The sequence below is a fragment of the Haemaphysalis longicornis genome, unplaced genomic scaffold (genome assembly GCF_048455015.1).
Source record: "Haemaphysalis longicornis isolate Haplotype H1 unplaced genomic scaffold, Haemaphysalis longicornis Haplotype H1 scaffold_3, whole genome shotgun sequence".
NCBI classification, from domain to species: domain Eukaryota; kingdom Metazoa; phylum Arthropoda; class Arachnida; order Ixodida; family Ixodidae; genus Haemaphysalis; species Haemaphysalis longicornis.
Genome location: NW_027526335.1, coordinates 224,091,005 through 224,110,389, shown reverse-complemented (window position 1 = coordinate 224,110,389; position 19,385 = coordinate 224,091,005). Strand labels below are relative to the sequence as shown.

Here is a 19,385-nt window from a genome sequence, read left to right as displayed (position 1 = left end):
ATGTCACATAATGCGAAGTGACCAATGATCAAGGCGGCAGCACGGAACAGGAGAAAAAGGGTGCCGATACTCGATAGCCTTATCTATCGACACTACCCGAGCGCAAGCGACATGGACGCCGAGGCGACGAGAAACATTTCATAAACTCCTCCACCAGCATTTGTCGTGGTTTGCAACAGCTTTGCTGCACATCCACTCTCTCAGGGCGGGATGGCGACAAGTTTTCGGGCACATTTCAATGGCAAAACGTGAAATCGTTTTCTTAAACACAACAAAGCGTTTTAACACGCAGACAGCAACGCAAAATAAAGACGATCAACACGCGCATCGAGAATGCAAGGTATCTTGGTAAGCAGTTTATCTACTACAACTCACTTGAACAAAGAAAAAAATGTGAGCCATTGGCAAGAAGTGAGGTCAGCCAGGCACCGATAGTTGCCCTGTTCGCTTGCACTGCCCTCACCGATGGCGTGCCGCTTGTACTGGTGGGAAATTTAAACGTGGACATCCCACGGTCCAGTTCCGCTTTTCTGCTGTCCTCCATGGTCAAGCGTTTTGCGTTGGTGTTACGCAGAGAGTATAGAGGCCAACGGCGCGGTTGGGAAACCGACAGCTCCATGTTTGTCCGCTAGGACACAGCTCGAATCTGTGCATGTTTCACTCAGCTAATTCGCTACCAGGTGAGCTCAATCCCAAATTACGAACAAACCTGTTCTGTTTTGTGCACTCCTGGGACTCCTCCCAGCTTGGCTGGTCATCCTTCTTCACAGGGTGGAATGGCACTCCACTTTTTGGGATTCATTGAAAAATAATTCGCTACCCGCCAACATGTTTAAGTGTCTTCTGGGCCACCGCGGCCAGCCAATTCATAAGACACCCATGATTCCGTCCAACTCTATAGACTGGAATTTAGAGGGGTAAAATGGGGTACGTAGGTACTTTCCCCGGCAATACCGGAGCCGGCGACGAGAGAGACAAATGAGCCTTTGTCTTCTGTTCCACACAGATATTTTTTTTATAGCAAGCTATCTCCCTCCCCGCGACTGCACGCTGTACCACGCCATCCGCGGCGGGCGCTGGCACGCCGGATCAAAGAAAGCGACAAGCATTTTCTCTCATTGACATTTATGACTGAACTAGCGGTAGTACCCGGCGGTGCCCTGGTGGGCCATTATATTAATGACACTAATTATACTAATGACACTGATAGTAGTCATATTTGGCTAGTTCATCGTGAAGTGGTACACACTCAGGAGCTCCTGCTGGCTGTCAACACATGGTCTCCAACTGCAGTCGAGTCGTGGTAATGCGAAACGTGTGGCGCTCGTGTATTACTCAAACTCTCGCTAAACAAACTGCACCAAGGTGGTGCTCTAGAGCGAGTGAGTCAGTGAGTGAAAAACGTTTTATTACGCCGGTTAACTGGGACTGGTTCCCTATTCCTGGAAGCCATGTGAAAAAGAAACTCGGCACACGGCGCTGCATTGGCTGCATTCGGGCTCGAGGCGTGCGGACAATTTTAAAAGTTATCCGCGCGAGGCGTGCGGACAGTTTTAAAAATCAAAACATCCCCCTCGCGAGGGGCACAATCAAATGCAAAGCATTTCCGCGGGGGGCGTTGCCTGCAAGTCTTATGGATTACGTATTGGTTGTTGTTGTTGTAATTGTTGTCTTCCAGCGTAGACATTGTCGATGAAGTCGATGGTGAAACGTGAAACGTGCCGTGAACCCCCTGTCGCGGCTATTACGCAACGTGGAGAGGCTACGACGCAACGTGGCGCGGCTATGACGCAACACAATCCAACACAATCCACTTTAATCCAACCCAATCCAAATCCAATCCAAGCCAAGCCAAGCCAATCCAATCCAATCGAATCCAATCCAATGCACTTCGCGAGAGAGTGTTATAGCGCCGAAATCGCGCCACCACATGAACGCGAACCGAACGCGGCGAGAGAGGGTGTTGCGAGCGGAGAGAAGGCGAGGAGGACGCGGGGGAGAGGGCGCACCTGTGGCCGACGGTTGAATGAGTCAAGGATATAAGGCGCGTGCGTAACCTTCCATTCTGTGTCGGCTCCGTGGAGCAGTCGGTAAAGTGCCGTGTACCTTGCGTTCCGCCCGCAGAGTCGTGGGATCGAAACCTGGCGCCGGAAGGTATTATTTCTTTATATAGTGTAGGGTGCGGACTACGTAGTGATGCGGACTACGGACGCCAACGCGGGTGACATCGTGAGTTACTAAAATGCTCTGCATTTAAAAGCGGGCACCCTTCGCTCTGGAGGAAGAATCGTCTGGACATGCAGATCGCTGTTAGGCACCAGGTTCTCTCATAGCTCTTTAGTGGAAGAGTAGATGGAAGAAGGGGGAGGTGGTTTTGCTTGCACTCTTAATATGATATGAGGAAGAGTGCCATGTTATAAACAACTTGAATGCGGCAGGAGATTGCTCTGGGAACACAAGATGGAGGCCAGCTGGGTGAGGGGTATTCTTTCTCGTGGGAACTGCTGTCTCAGCATATATGAACGATGCTCATCGGTACAGTTTTATGATAAGTAACACGGGCTCCCAACGGGATGCGCGAGGTTCCAGGAAGTCCCAACAGATGGCGAGCGCTACCCCTTTGCGCTTAAGGTCCCTAAAATTACTAAGGTAGCGCCAACTGCTCCCTCCTTCTCCGCTGCCCTCCTCCTTTTTCTTTCCCCTCACCCGCGGCGCCGCGATCCCTTTAACTCCGCGCCGGTGCCGCCATATTTGTTGGCCACTTGAGAGCAGACGCCCTCGCTACGCTTCAGGGCGCTCGCTGCAGTTTGCTCTTGTTTTCGCGCCGAAATCGCTCCTTGGTAGCATTTATAGGATTTATAGAGCCCCGTTTTACCAACACGCACTGAGTGATAGTGTTTTGTTTTATATTTTTGTCTACAAGGGGATATTTTCGGGGCGGATGCCGCTGGCGCATACGCACAGCGCGGTTTTTGTTTACGTCTGCGGCAGAGAGAGAGAGCAAACATCTTTATTGAGTCCGGCAGCTGGGACGCAGCCTAGTCGTCGTGTCGGGCCGCCACTCGTCGTCGGCTCCCTACTCATGCATTGCCTCCAGTGGAGGCAGCAGTTTCGGGACGCTGGCGTTCGAGGGCCCCCAACACCTGCTGGAAGGCCGTATGTTGTATTTCGTAGTCCTTGTCTCTGGTCGCACTTGCGAGGAGCGGCGGGAGCGTTTTGGCTGTATTGGCTTCACTGGGGTGTAGTCTACAGTCCCACAGAATGTGAGATGCTGTGGCTCTGTCCTTCTTACACAACACACACACGTCGCTTGGGAACACTTCTGGACAAATGTGTTTGGCTATCACCGGAGTCATTAGCGCATTAGTTTGTAGTTGTCTGTACACGACCGCTTCTCGTCTCGTCAGACGAGGGTGCGGTGGTGGGAAGGTCCGGCGGTTAGCTCGATACCACTCAAGGATGTCCCTATAGGTGGTGAGTGGCGACGCTTCGTCGAGCTCTTGCTCTGCAAGTTGGGGGCTGGAGCTTGCGCCGTGTCCGGTGAGCGCGTGCGCTGCTCGGTCCGCCTCCTCGTTGCGGTTGCTGCCCGTGCCCAACGGGCCGGCGTGCGCCGGGAACCACCTAATAGTCACCGTCATTTCTTTGGGAGGTAGGGCCCCGCACACCCTCACTGCACTGTGGGAGACACGATTTGTGGCGTAGTTCACGATCGGTAACACTTCAGGATAGCGCGTGAATGCGAAAGGATCGAGCGTGGACATTTCAAACTGCTCTGTTACGGTAGTTCCGTTCTTGCATTCGCGTGACTGTGGTCGTGCAATCACTGCACAGAGGTCTTGCGCACGGTTCTCGGCAGTATACAGAGCGCTTCATTCGCAAATGCCGTAGTTCGAGCGCTGCGCTGGCGTCCTTGCACTCGCCTTTCTTGCGATAATTGTGAATCCTCAGCGGCGTTCACTCTGCGCCCGCTTTTACTAACGACCTACATCCACCTTAATTCCGCGCAGTTTAGAGTGCTTTGCCGTTTTTGTAGAAATGTTTCCTTCACCTTCATGTCGTTATAGGCTCCTGTGAGTAGATTAAAAAGATGCACATGCTGTTGTGCGTGTGTGCACGTACAGCGACGTGAAAAGCCCCTGCTTCCCCGACTTCGCAGCCGGATACACTAAACTGCACTCGCGGCCGTACGTTCATGTGCGAACCGAGTGAAAAACGCAGACTTGTAATTCTGGGAATACGCGCCAGAGAAGACTGCGATCAATCGATCGGGTAAACTGAAATTACAGATTTGTGGCCTCTTATTTCTCATACGAACCAGAGATCGAGTCCCTCTAGGTACAAATTATGTAACTAGTTACTGCAGTTAATTAATCATGCAATACGTTTTCTCACGGGGCGCGGTCGTTTACAGCCGTTATTAATGGACGCGCCTGGACAGAATTGTTTTGTGCTGGGATATATTCTGGCATATTTGTACATTGCACTAACACAGGGTTACACCCGAAAGAAATTCAGAAGAGGACCAATGTCACGATGATTATCAAGAGAAAACAATAAATCACAAAAATGAATTGGTGCCACCAAATAGATATTTTATTGGAACAAACGTCCGTAATGACGTCGTGCAGGTGGCTTGTGCTGCTGACGTGGCTTCCCGTGAGAAAAAAATGTTGGGAGTGGCATTTGGGTTTAGTTTTTTTAACGCCAAGCCTCTCCAATATCCGTTGCTCAAATTGATCCGTGAAATAATCCTATTGAGAAGGGAAAAAAATGTCGCCACCGAGTTTGAGATGCGCCTCAAACACTCCGCAAATATAGGCAATAATGCATTGCAGAAGGGATTTAGTGACCGTTCTACCGTAGCATGGTCAAATTCGTGTTCGCGGATCTGCTCAGTGCCGCGTCCGCTCAACTCGCTACACTAAACCCGTTTAGCAAGCGCTTTTCTGGACAAAAATACGTCTGCTGAAAATAATATAGTCGCCCAGTGTGATTGATTGGGGGGGTTTAAAGGAGCCATGAAGAGAAAACACAAGTTTGGTTCATTCGAAAGATTGCCTCGTTAGAACCATAACGACACCACTTATAACGCAAACTTCGCCCAAATAAGCTACATAATTAGGAAAAAAGGAAATGACCATGCGACCCACCAGCTCATTTTCCGCAACAGAACCTGTGATGTCACTTGGGAATGCTCTGCGATTGGCGGAGGCCGGCAAAAGCAAACGCATGTTAGGCAGGGCTTACAGTTTGCATAGCGAGCTAAATGCCCGTGAAACATACTGCACATTCTTTTTATGACAAACAACGGTGGAAAAACTATGCCTGGAACGTGAGCCGCGAACTCGCTGCCCTACCCTCTGATTTTTCTCTCCCCCTTCGGTACGAAGGCGAGCGCCTCTGGCGGTCGCTCCTGTAAACAAGCCGGCCCGCGGCCGCCGGGGGCAGAGCCGCCCGTTCCGCGAGCAGACGACACCTTGCCGACCGCGCTTTGTCACCGCACAACACTCAAGCGGCTTCTTTATCGCTGTTGCGAGACAACAAATTGCGAAATAAAATGAATTCCACTTTCTTGAAACTCATTTTAGGTAAGCGAAAGAGCATATCAAGACGTAGGCCTGGCACAGGCCAAAATAGGCACGGTCGAAGTGCCTTAATTAATTCGGTTCGCCGAGCGATGACCAACCACAACGAGACGGAACACATACCGAGGCGCGAGCACTCGACGGACCGCACCTCGGCAGACCGCCCGATGTGGTTCAGCACGAAAGATTGAATGACCGAGTACAGCGAAATAACGAAGGCTTTCTGCTTGGCTCGCAGAACTCTCCCGCCCCCATGCCCGAGGTTGAGTCGAGAACAAGACGTTTTATCTAGACAGCTGCAGCCCGTTACTGATACATCGCATATGTACCCTGAGACGCAACCGACCGACAAGTGCAAAGGCTGCCGATGAGAGACGGCGAGCTTCATGCACATCCTGGGTTATTGCACCAAACACCCGGAAGAAGCCTAGTCAGGAAGGATCCCACCGCGACTAGAAGCAGCCGCAGGGAGCGAAAACCCGGAATATTAGCACTGGGCCGTCCAGCAGGTCATCGAGGCGCTAGCACCTACGGCAGGGGCCCGGCGGACCGGCAACGGCGAGCGGCCGGACCCAGTCCGCGCGGCAGGCACCCCGAAGATGACCCCGAAGTAGGAGCACGCGAGCGCTCACTGTGTTGCGCGTTCCCATGCACGCACGCACGCACAAAATCTCCCAGGAAAAAAAAAAAGATACCACTGCTGTGGCTGGATGACTACATCACGCGGGTCACCTTACGGGTATTTTTTTGAGGCTGGCCAGTTTGTTTCAGAGCAAAATTTTGCTGCAGAGTTGCAGGTAGGTTTCAGCGCGGCGTCGGCTGCGCTGAAATCTACGCCGACGGAAGCTCGCGGGCTCGCGGTCTCCGCCGGCGGACAGCGCGGAGGCCGGCTGCTCCCGGCTACTCCATTGGCTGCTCCGGTAATGTCACGTGACCAAGCGGTACGAAGGCGAGCGCTCTCGCACGGTGCCTGGTCACAACACGCGGCAGGGAGCTCTCCATTGGAAAAAGAGCGACGTTCCAGGCATAGCGGCGTGTGCGCCAATGCTTACGAAACTAGCGCCGGCCGAGCTCTACATCTCGCCGTCGCGCAGACGAATTTTCGGGTTCGAGGCTCTTCGGGGCCAACGAACCGTTCCAGCACGCACAGCCGCGACCTTGGTTCGTATCGTAATCCCTTCACAGGAGGTTGGCCGTCATATCGCCACCCAGCAAAGGTAAAAATTGTGGTAATCCGGCAATAGTGGCGGGGGACAATCCCACGGGATGGACATGTGCCGGCTGAGGATGAAGAGGTGGCGCGGGACGAGCTAGGGCGGAACATGGCGGACTCGGCTGGGCGACGTGTGTGCAGCCGGATCGGCTGAGCAGTGTACCTTGGCGGAGCGGGACTCCCAGTAAAGGTGTGACCGAGGGGGCTCGGTGTCCTTCTGGGGAACCGCGGCCGGGTGCAAGAACCCCGGTACCACATTTGGCGCCCTGAACGTGGGGCCGGCCGTGGTTCCTGGGAAGGGCATTGTGGTCTTCTTCCTCGTTTTGGTGTTCCACGGCAAACGTGACCGACAGCTCGCTGAGGATGCGGTCAGACACGATCGACCTGGCGGACCAGTCTCTGGTGGTGGACATCTCGGATGCCCTCAGCGAGAGGGACAAGGTCAAGTTCACTGTCCACACCAAGACGACGCTGTCGGACTTCCAGAAGCCGGAGTTCTCTGTGCTTCGGCAGCACGAGGAGTTCATCTGGCTCCATGACGCCCTGGAGGAGAGCGAGGACTACGCCGGGATGATCATTCCCCCGGCCCCTCCGCGGCCGGACTTTGACGCCTCGCGGGAGAAGCTCCAGAAGCTCGGCGAGGGCGAGGGCTCCATGACCAAGGAGGAGTTCGCCAAGATGAAGCAGGAGCTCGAGGCGGACAGCTGCTGACGACTGCGCCGGACACCACCCCCGCGGAGCAAGGCCCGCGGACAGGACCTTGCCACGTTTGGACCTTCTGCAAGGACCCCCGGGTCTTAGGAGGCCACCTGTGGCACCGGTCTACTGCCATCCGGGCTGAGCCGTGGGAGTCCCTCGAGAGTGCCGACGACTGCAGCCGAGGGCAGCCAGCGTCGGCCTTTTCTTCGGAGGGGGGGAGAGTGTGGTAATCCGGCAATAGTGGCGGGGGACAATCCCACGGGATGGACATGTGCCGGCTGAGGATGAAGAGGTGGCGCGGGACGAGCTAGGGCGGAACATGGCGGACTCGGCTGGGCGACGTGTGTGCAGCCGGATCGGCTGAGCAGTGTACCTTGGCGGAGCGGGACTCCCAGTAAAGGTGTGACCGAGGGGGCTCGGTGTCCTTCTGGGGAACCGCGGCCGGGTGCAAGAACCCCGGCACCACAAAATAGAAACGAGGGGAGTAAGGAACAGCAAGAAGCGACGAGATAGTGCCAGTCGTCGCGTAAGTTTCGAATGGTGTTGGCTTGCTGCTGTCGTTACGAGCTCGTTTCCGGTTTACAACCACTGAAAACTTCAGTTTGTTCGAGTACTTTACAATGAAATTTCGTTGCTGCGTTTTGAAATGCCCATGTAGTACGGGCAAATCGTCGAGGGAGTGCGACATCCCCGCCGGTGAGGAGATCTCCTTTCATGTGCTGCCCAACGACGAACCTAGGCGAAGCAAGTGGCTACGTTTTGTGAACTTTGCAAACGGAGGAGAAAGAGAGCTAAAGGAAGTACGAGTGTGCTCGCTTCATCTCCGAGGAAGTGATTACGGCAGGGACCCTTACGTTAGCTCACTCCTGGGACATGCTGGCGCTCGTCGCCGACTTCGTCAAATCGCTCTGACCTTGGTGAAAAAAATGCCGTAAACACCGCGCATTGACGCTCGTATCTTTCTGGTCGAAGCGGAGAGCTCGCGTGAACGGCTTTCCATACACGACACCGGCCAACTGGCATAAGTGATACTGCTACTGAAATTGAACTATTATTAACCGTAATCAAAATACGGCACATACGTACCAGTCTATATTCGTCCGTCGCCACGGGGCTGACGAGGCCCTAGCGGTGCCGACGGCTGGGCGTTCGTCTGTTGTGGCTATCGCGGAGTGGTCGCTTTCCCGTCCACCGCGTATCCCACAACTCTTGCCGCTCGTGCACTTAGAAGCATTGAGCGTTTTAGTGGTGTGAGGTTGTTAAATGCAAGCCCGAGCTCCTCGGCGAGAGTTTTGTTCTCCGGATCAGGCGATTCCATGACTAGGGCTGCGGGTGCACTAGGTTTTACTAGTATTTTTAAAATGGCCGCCGTCTCGATCGACTCCCGCGAGTGGGTGCTATATTGGGCCTCCTCGATTTACCAGTCCTGGACGGTCCGCGGGCAGTCCGAGGACTGCTTCCGGACCGGAGCTCCCATAGGAATACATGAGAAAATCGAGCGCCGGATCGCGTCTCGGGCAGTCCGCGGACGATCCGGGACTGATAATCGAGGAGGCCCATTGAGTGGACATACTAAGTATCTGTTTCATGGACCGGCTCTATGACGCCATTGTACACGTCACGGAATGTTCAATTTTAGCGGGAGATTTAAAATTTTGGCTTAAATTGCCTTATTTCTCAGTGAATAAAGCATCATTTGCTTCCGGGAAAGCGCTTGGGGTACTATGAAACACCTAATCTTTCGAATAAAACAAGCTTTTGTTTTCTCTTCATGGCTACTTTAACGCGCCGACGCAACGCAGGCGATGAGGCGCGCCGTAGTGGAGGGCTCCGGATTAATTTTGACCACCTGGGGATCTTTAACGTGCGCCGAAATCTCGTACACACGGGCGTTTTTGCTTTTCGCCTCCATCAGAAAAGCGGCCGCCGCGGCCGGGAATCTAACCCGCGACCTCGTGCGCAGCAGCGCAACGCCTTAGCAACTGAGCCACCGCGGCGGGGAGTCGCCCAGTGTGCTTTGGTTCAAATCGCAATGACTGGATACGCTGCGCCATTGACTACTAAGATGAAGTAAGCGCGCACACTGCAAATATACGGCATCACGTGTAATGCAAACGCAAAGTGTAATTAACGTTCCTCTGTGCATACACGGAAGAAAGGGCGTACAGCCGTTACGGTGCGAATATGCATTGAAAGTGCTCATTCAAACGTGCGCGAATTTAATAAAGCGATAACAGAAATTGCGAATCAAACGTACGTCAACGGCGCGGTCCCTATATTAGCTGGCCTTAAATTGTTTTACCTAGCCGCATTTTTTTTTCTCGCAACAGCCTCAATTTGCGCCGCACCGACCAAGCCCATATTACGCAGCAAATCACTCCAATGTCATAACAACGGGATTATGATACCACCCGGGTCGCTAACACACAAAACATGACTTCACGCCAAAAAAGAGCGTACACGCACTCGGAACGCACACGATACATGGTCAGACGCAAGCTGCCGTCGGCCAAAACAAGCATGAATTCAGGTGAACAATTCTCGCGTCACGGAAACCTTACGACAACTGACTGAACATGCTACGCCGCTGATATTTATGCTGGAAGTTAAGCGCGCACATGACAAATACACGGCCTCTTATCCAAAGCAAAGCTTACGACGGGACGAACTCGGCGCTGCGCGCAATGCCTACTCAGAACAAAGCGTGGACGACGGTCGCGAAGGGAATACGCATTTCTTCGTAAGTGACCGCTCAAGCTCGCGCAGAACTTAAAGGAGCACTGACACCAATTTTCGGCGTTAATATTATTGCACAGTTCGCTTCCTTCACTCAACATAATACCCTGGCTGAAATATGAGCGGCCTGCGACGCGAAGAACGTAGTTCAATTGGATCTCATTTATCGCGCCGACGGAGCAGCGCGCGGAGCGGCACTCAGCAAATGGACATCAGCGTGACGTCAATTCAAGAGCGGAAAAGAAGTGACGCGACAGCGCTCGTCAAAAACTCGTGACGTCCCTTCACGCGCGCGACCCCACGAGCGGCGAGCGGGCGCAACACCCTCTCAAGCGGGCGCCGGTGACGTCCGCACAAAGCGGTGACGTCTGTCCGGGAGTCTGTCATATGCGCCGTTCGGGATGAAAGCGCGGGAATTTGAAACAAACGATTTTCAGGCCGTTCAATGTAATTAACTATCGCGCGCTGAAGTATTTGAAGGGCTGTTTCGGGTTCGCCAGACCATTAAGCATCGATAAAAACAATGAAAGTGGAACATGAAATTTTCGTGTCAGTGCTCCTTTAACAGAGAAAGAACAAACATTCAGAAACTTACCTCGCTAAAGAGTGATGGCAGCGTCGGCCTGAAGTATGCCTGTTCAAATCTATGCAACTAAACTTTTCTCCTTTCTGCGTCGCGTTTCCCGGACGGAATAACGAAGTCTTGTGCCCTGCCTGACGATATTCGCGCTGCCTAAGGCACAACACATCGGCACCGAGAAGCAACATAAAACGACACCGGCGCGACGTTTTTTCGAAACGAGCAGCTAATTTTTACTTTGCTATTAGCTGGCGCCTACGATAAAGCCGGTACTGAAGCTCGGTGGCTCGGAAGCCAGCAATGGCGTCGCAGCGGCGGCGTTGCGCAATGTCCCAGCCGGCGAGCGACCCGGCGGCGGAGCAAAAAAAAAAAAAACCACGTGACTTTTCCCTTGGCCAATGCCGCGCGGCGTTCGCCGGCGAAAAAGAAAATGGCAAAAAACGAAGTAGGAAAGGAGCGCGGGCGAGGGCGAAAGGCGGCGAGATCTGAAGATGGCGCTACCTTAGTAATTTCAGGGACCTTATTTGCGCTTTTTACCAGTCCGTCTTCACTTCCAGATTTATGATAAATGACGGGGTTCCTACGCGAGGCGCGTGGTTGAAGACAGAGCCAACAGATGGCGAGCGCTACGTGAACGCGGGAATTGTTAGGACAAAATCCTGAAATTTATTTTTGGGCAATTGCATGGGCAGCATTTTCAATAAAAGCGAATGTGATATATCAACTGGCTGTGTGGTTATTGACGATGGGTAAAAACAAAGTGTTTTCCGGAAATCCTCCTTGCTTCTATTGGGTGAGTGTCATAGAATAATGTTGTAGAACAGTGTTTAGATAACTAAGTTACGTATCTCAACAAAAACCAGTTCCATATCTCAAATGGCGTGCGATAAAAAAAAATTAATATCTAAAAAAACTATTTCACCGCTTTTAACTTTCCCGATGGTGGAAGTTTTAAAATTTTCAACAATATTGACCTTCTGCAACGTGATTACAATGTGCTCATGAAATCTGAAGCCGTTTGTAAGAGCAGTTTGGCTAGGCGTGGAGATCACCTGTTAGACCTTTTTGGCTCGAAAGCCGTGTCATTTGTAAAAAACAATTTTGCCCCTTTATCTGCGTCGCAGGGCGAAACCCTTAAAAACGGTTCTCTGCATTTGTATGAGTAACATACGCTAGCAAAAATCACTTGGATAAATGAATCGGTGAAAGATTTATTTGAGACTCTTTAGATACGCCAATTTTTTCCGGAATGCGAAATCACCTCGGTAGTGTTGGTTAGGGCGAAATCCAAAAACTACTTTTTAGAGGGCTACTTTCTAAAGGGCTACATGTATCAGCAAAAAGCACTTCAAAATGTAAACGGGAGAAGGAGGTAATCACGCATTTAGGAAAACACAATTTCCTCCTTTCCCTTGGTAAGTAGCACAATTTCCAAAATTCCACCCTTAGTGAGCCTCTACGCAATGTCGCAAATGTACTCCCGAAATTTCAAGACTGTAGATGTAGCAGTTTTCGCGGGGCGTTGATGAGTCAGACAGACAGTCAGTCAGTCAGTCAGTCAGTCATTCAGTCAGTCAGTCAGTCAGTCAGTCAGTCAGTCAGTCGGGCACTTTATTGTATAGGTATAGATAAAAAACATACAAAGAGCCTGCAGGCTAGGTGGTTGACAGCAAGGATCTATTTTCTCGCGCGGACAAGTTAAGGGAATCGAGAGGTTCGACTCACCGCGACTGCAGTCATCTCCGGGGGGGGGGGGGGGGGGGCGCCTCAGCACCTTACGTTTACCCCGCTCACACGACGAAGGCAGGCGTTGTCCAAACCTAGAGAAGGTGCGTTGTCGCATTCCTCTTCTTGCCCGATCGTTGAAGGAAGGAGGTCGCCAGGCGCGTCCTGTCACCTTGCTTTCCTAGCACCAACCTCCGCACCCTGCATCCCGCGCGCTCTCGGCGGCCACAAGAGACTCCTTCGCCGAAGAGGTTGGTCGACCTCGCCGACGTCTTGTCGAGCAAGTTCCCGCGTGGAGCAAGCAATGCGGCGAAGCCGAACGAGAGGGAACGCGCTAAGGTCGCGTTCCCACAAGACTTCTATGCACTCTTTCAGGCCTGATAAATATTGTTGATTGTTAACAGTGGAGCTGTTGTGCAAGCCTGGAGTCCGCTGTTGCAGGGACAAATGCCAAGAAAATTCGGGGCGCTCGTGAGCGCGTGCCTCCCGGCGACGGCCGAGTCCTCGGCTCGTGCAGTGGCTTTAACAAGAAAAAAAGAGCAGCGTTGTAGTCAAGCTCTACCACGCATGCAATGCTCGGCATGAGAAACACGACGACATCGGTGCACGTGACGATGACTATTACTAGCACAATGCTAAGCAACGACGGAGCATGTAAATAAACATAAGCGATTGCAAACTTGCACAAATGCGTGGGGATGTGTCGTTCAGTGCTCAGGTATAAAGAAATCCCGCAGTTTCGCAACGGTTCAAGATTTCTCGACCTAGTGCAGGCTTCGCCAGTTTAGCTGGAGGAAGCCTACAATGCTGAGGATGACTTTGCATCCACCACTCGCCGTGGAGATGACCTCTTCGATGCATATGACGCCGATTACCAGCACCGCAAGTAAGCAAATAAACAATGCTACTGAAATTCGGTATGTGTTCGGTATGCCGTGTGTTGCAAGCAGGACGCGAAAAATGCTCCGTGCTTGAAATTGCTGCAGCCTTACCTTTCATATTTTCGTGTACGTTTTTTGTCAACGGCAATAATTTGCAATAATTCGGCGGCTGGTCAGAAATGCTTCGGGTTCAAGAAGGATGGGAAAGTCATTGGGAAGGATATGGTGCCTCGAAGCGAAGCTAGCACCGCTTGCTTGTTGACGTGCTTGCTTTCTGGATTTGGGGAAGTTATTCGCGCCATCAATGCTAATCGTGGCATGTTTCGCGGCTGTTGAGAGGTGATTTCGTTGTTTTGAAGACAGGTATCTTTCAGGCTCTTCTCTCTTTTACGCCACACAATTCGCTTGCTTTGTGCGACTTTGTTTTGCTTTGAGGTGTTTGGTCGACATATCGGTATTACACCATTCATGAAATTGGGTAGTACATTTGAAGGTTCGTTCCAGTGTGGACGTAAGAGCACGGACCTTGAGTCGCGTTTGAAAATGTGAGGGTTAGCGCTTGTGCGCGAGTGGCGCCTTAGCACGAGACTGTAGCCGAACTGGCCTCCTTCCTGTCAACTTTGCCGATCCGAGCCTTGAGCAGTCAACGGTTTCTTCAAGGACTTCACGACCATCTCGTCTTCATAAGACTGTTAAACTGTTAAGCGCGTCGTCCTGTGTATTTCTTTCTTAGTCTACGTCTTTCCGCGCCTGTTGTCGATATGAATCAGCACCAACTCGTCCAACTTGCCATCTTGTTATACCAAGGCCGAGTGCTTCCTTTAGTTCAAACACGTGCAGAGGCGAACAACGTACATGGACTTTTAATCAGCCACGACGCGCCCCGTTTGTTTGAGCACTGCACACTGTTGCTCACACCGAGGGCGCAGCGGAATACCCGCCTCGACAGCACCGGCAAGGGAGAGCGAGCAGCAGCGACGCCGGGCTGCCGACAAGGCGTGAATTGATGCATCCACATGCCTGCCAACCGAGGCCGTCGGAACACGTACTGCACATGCGCGCCCGGCGCCGGATTGTGAGAAATACCGTGTTCTTCTGGCACAGTAAGGCATGGGACAGTTTTGTATAGTTCTACTTGACTCCGGTTTCAAAACGTCATTGCCGTATGCAACGTCCGACGGTTGAATCTGCTCGTATACCATCGTGCATTTCTGTGTTTTTGGAAGCGTTACTTTGCACGAGTGAGTTCTCGTGTTGTTGCACCCCACTAGGTTGAGGAATCTCGTTTTTTGCGTTCCCCTTTTTTAAAGGAACGCTCGAATGAAATCGTCGCCGTTGCCGAGGGAGTGACAGACCGGTGCTAGACAGACAGGGATATTGTGATGAAATTTATAATCATTTCACACTAATCATTCTAAAATAAAAATCAAACCATTAGACAAATTCTAGAGTTTACAAGTATGTCGCACTGAATTCAATAAATTGTTTATTGAATTGAAAACGGATTGTGTTTCTATTATTCCGAAGACTGGAACGCGCGGATGGCGTGCGGTGCGCTGTATTTTATAGCGCACTGCACTGTTTCCGTTATTCTATTCCACAGTGCCGTGTAAAGTGAAAACAAAGGGGACGTGATGGTCGTCTATCCGGCGACTTAAATGCGGCTTTAAGCAGCCAACAAAGAGATTTCAATGGTATCCCAAAGACTAGTTTTAAACCGAGCTTTTACAGGCGTTTAGGAGACGTCCTTTACGCTGATTCAGTAATACAGCCAAAATGCATCTTACAGGTGTTCTATAATACTGTATTAACCTGATTGTTTTATACGTTTACGAAACCGGATTTACATAGTCTAGAAAAGGGTTAGCAAGCCGCACATAATGAGCAGAGGCATGAGGCGTGTGCATACGGTGGGCGCCTTTGTAGACTTTTTTTTTTCCACCTGGGATATACGCAGCGTATGCGTTTCGTAACCCTTTTGTGCTAGGTGGGTCTTGAAGGTAAGGCTGAAGTGATGTCAAACAAAGTTCAGTGTGGTAATTGTCTAGCGGTGCCTGTTTGAAACGTCGTATAATGCACTGTGTCGTACTGGAACCGAACCGGTATTTTATCGGAACAGAGATCGAAGGCGGGCTGTTATTTTTTTGCCCGTATAAGCCGAGCAGGAACATAACAAAGTAATTGAAATAGCGGTTACTGGTTCGCGATTAAACGTTACGACCATTCATTGTTGGTAATGCGCCGTTGTCATTCGGTGCTTTACTGTTTCACGCACCATCAGTGACTCTCGCGCACTTCCTGATTACAATTTTGCATTGACAATATTGCATTGGCATGTGGACGCTGGTCGTGCGAGGGGAGTACAAGACTGAGGGAACAAAATGTCACACTCTCCGCCGCCTGGAAAGGATACGAGAGACCGACTTTGTTCTGACACCGCTAGCACTGTGCACGGACAATCAGGCCGCTACGTTGCTGCATGCACAGCGCGAAAGCCAAGGCTCCAACCCTAAACGTTCCTCCCACCTCAAAAGTGTCAGACATTGACTGATTGGTACATAATCGTGACGATGGAAATCGGTCGCCATCCCGCCCTATATGGAAGTGGATGTCCAATACCGCCCAAAAGTGGATGTCCAAAACCACTACAAATGGTTATGGAGGAGGGTATGAAACGTTTCTCGTCACCTCGGCGAGCTTGTCGCTTGCGCTCGGCTATCGTCACTAGATAAGGGTACAGAGTATCGGCACTTTTCTCCTATTATTCCGTGCTGAGGAGATGATCATTGGTCAGTTCGCATCACGTGACATTTGTTTACACTGCGATGGTTCATGGGCGCCGCTATTTTGTTATTTACGCGTTTTAGTCGGTCAGCTCTGGTTTGCTCTGGTTTTCCCTACTCTGCGGCCGCGTGCGGCCGACGTCGTTTCAAATGCGAATCAAAGATAACGCGTGTAGCAGCATATCGGCAGCATAAGTGTGTCCAAAAGATTCGGCATATACTGGGTCCTGCCTCGCCTGACGCATGCGCTCGGCGTCTTGGGAAAGAACTGCTCTATTTAGTTACACTAGTGCTGCCTAGCCTTCAAAGATAATCTGCAAGCATAATGTTTACCGGGAACACACGGTAGGTGGGTCTCATTGTTCACAGGCGCCTTAACATCCGTAATTAAGTTCCGATGCTTCTTTTGTGGTTTCCTTAAACGAACTCTGAGTTTATGCTGTATTTCTGATTAGCTGGACGCATGCGCTCGGCGTCTTGGGTCTTGGCGTAAAGCGGCGACGAAAGTGTTACGGGGCAGAGGTGTACAGCTTTCCCGTCAAAACAGCGGCTCCATGGGCGGGACACGGGAGGAAAGAGCCGCGCTGGCCAGTAAGCGTGTGCTCCTCAGGCGAAGCTTTCTGCGTCTCAATGACGTGCAGGTAGAACTCACTGCAGGAAAGTGTGTTTTACACAATGGGTTTCGCAAAACAGATGATCATGATGATGATAAGTAAAAGCAGTATGATAGCCTTAAGAAAAAAAATTGCCCGGGTATCGGCTCCTTTCGTTCCAAATGCCGACGATCTTTCGTCGACATTTGCGTTTGCCAAGTACATGCCTCCCTTCGCTTTCCCGCTCACCTCTCCTCCTGTTCCTCTCCCGTCGCGCTCCTCCCAAGGTAAACACGTTAGAGGTTTGCTCAAGTCAATTTAAATTTACCGCGTTCCACTGCTCCAGGCCGGGTGCCAGCGCTGCCGTACGGAGGAGACACGCGTGAATGGAGGTGCCCTACTTCAACTTTTCTAGACCGACGTTGTCCTACGCCACGTGCGTTCTAAGCGGAACGTGGAATCTCTCTCGTGCGACCTTCGTAACTCTTGTCGTTTGATTTAAAAAAAGAAGCCCTTAGAAGCTGTAGTAGTTCGGTCGAAAGCAGGCGAGTGTGTGGATTTTTTAAATTGTGGATGCAGCATTCTTTCACGAGTACCCCCTCCCCCCAGCCAGGACCGTGCAACGCCCTGCATTTCCACAGTAATGCAGATTTCGCGAAATTTCCAAATGCAATTGTTAAAATGCGTAAATGGAGATAATTCATCAGACGAAATTTTGAAAAACTAAAGAATAAGAAGAATGTTTTAAAAACGTGAAAAATGGCAAAACGTATATCGCATGGCATTTCCAGAATAATGAATATTTTGCGAAAGTTCCACAATATAGTCGTTATATTGGCGTAACTGAGATAATTAGTAGGAAGAGGTTCCGAAACATTAAAAAATAAGAAAAATATAAAAAATTACGCGAAATGGCGAACCGTGTAACGCCCTGCATTTCCACAATAAGGTCGATTTCGCGAGAGTTCCACTTCTACTAGTTATAATAGCGTAAATGGAGATAATTGGTCGGACAGGATTTAGAAAAACCAAAAAAATTGGCTGGAAAAAAACTCACTCAAGGCAAGCGGCAAAAGCATGCTATGCATTCGCAGATAATTCTCTAAAGTTCTGCAGAATTTTTTTTTTCATTTCAAAAATCAAGCATTCATAAATTTGTCATAAAGGAATACTGCAAATATCACTTATGTATTGATTTTCTGCCTCATATTTCTGTATTGTCTTGTACTTCGTCAACAATGTTGACAAGTAAGAATAGTGCCACCGGACTTAGGCGTTTAGATTTGGCTGTGGGTATAGAAACCTATTCTGTAGTTCCTGATTCGCTTTGGTGGGGTGGCTGTATCGAGTTACAGACAGACAGACATAGAGACAGACCAAAATTTTCGCGGTCAAGTAGCCCAAGAAGGACTAAGTCTTCAAAAACCGTGGGTCCCTCGCGTTATGAAGCCGACTTCTATCCGACTGCGCCATTCCGTCTGCTCGAAGCAGTTGAAATTTTGCACTTTGAGGTTGCGTGAGAGAGAACCGCACGTATTAACGCTCTGTCTCTAAAAGGGGACTTCAGTTTTTACTGGTCCCCGACATTCGGTATGTATGCACAACAAGCGTTGCAAACCGTACGTAAATAGAAGGTGAGAAAAATGGGCAAATGGGGCCGCATGATTTAAGCTTCGAACAGACAACAGAGGGAAAACAGAATACACGTTGTAGTGTTCTTGCTTCTTATTAAAACACTCAGTTAAACGGATACTGGGTTTATTGTGAAAGACGAGATGCAAGCGTACAACCTAGCGCCAGTGCGCTTCCTTTCTCCCTCTCCGCGCCTCCCGCGGCCCCGCTCCGGCCGCCCGTGTTTACGTTTGGGTTTCGGTTTTCAAGCGTACGCCCAGGGACGGTGGCGCCGTCTGGTTTATCCGTCAGACACCACATTTCCTCTTGTGCTTTTGGAAATGTTCGCCTAGCGTGTCTCCACGACGTAGTCCGTGAGCCGGCTCGGCGTTTTATTTCTTGTTGAACGCCGTGGCCACCGTAGCTGCGGCGCCGCTTCGGCTTGGGGTGATTGAAGTGGAGGCTGTGGTAAATCCTCGGCTCCCTCGGAGTTTTCTGGCTCCTCAGCTTCGGCGGGAAGTCTCGCGGTGTCTTCGTTTGAAGCAGGCGTGTCGTCGGCCCCAGGGCTCGCACTGAAGTCGTCTGCAGTTGTAGCAGTCCTGAAACCCGCCATTGCGTCCTCTTCGGCAGATGTGTGTTCGGAGGACCCTTCGATTCTTTTGAAAAATGATGAGTTTCTGATCGTTTTCTTCCCTGCTCTTTTTGCTGTGATCGCAGTCCCTTGTACGCGGGTTACTACGTATGGATCTGGGTCGTAGTGCGACTCGTGGGCCAATCTCACTGGGCGCTTTAACAGTACTCGATCTCCCACCTGAAGAGAGTGTGGAGCTGCATGACGTCTCTCGTCCGCGTATGTTTTCATTTTTCGTTTCTTGAGCGTGTCCCTTTCTCGGAGTTGTTTGTCTTCGTCTTCGGTTGCTGCCCCTGGGAGTTTTGTCTTGATTTTTCTCCCGAAGAGAAGCTCCGCTGGAGAGAGACC

At 51.0% G+C, this 19,385-nt stretch overlaps 1 protein-coding gene across 1 annotated transcript in view; it reads left to right on the top strand.

Annotated features, from left to right (window-relative positions):
* The window catches only part of LOC144176012 (signal peptide peptidase-like 2B), a 105,964-nt gene that overhangs the window by 18,697 nt on the left and 67,882 nt on the right, over positions 1 to 19,385 (top strand). The gene's annotated exons all lie outside the window — the stretch shown is intronic.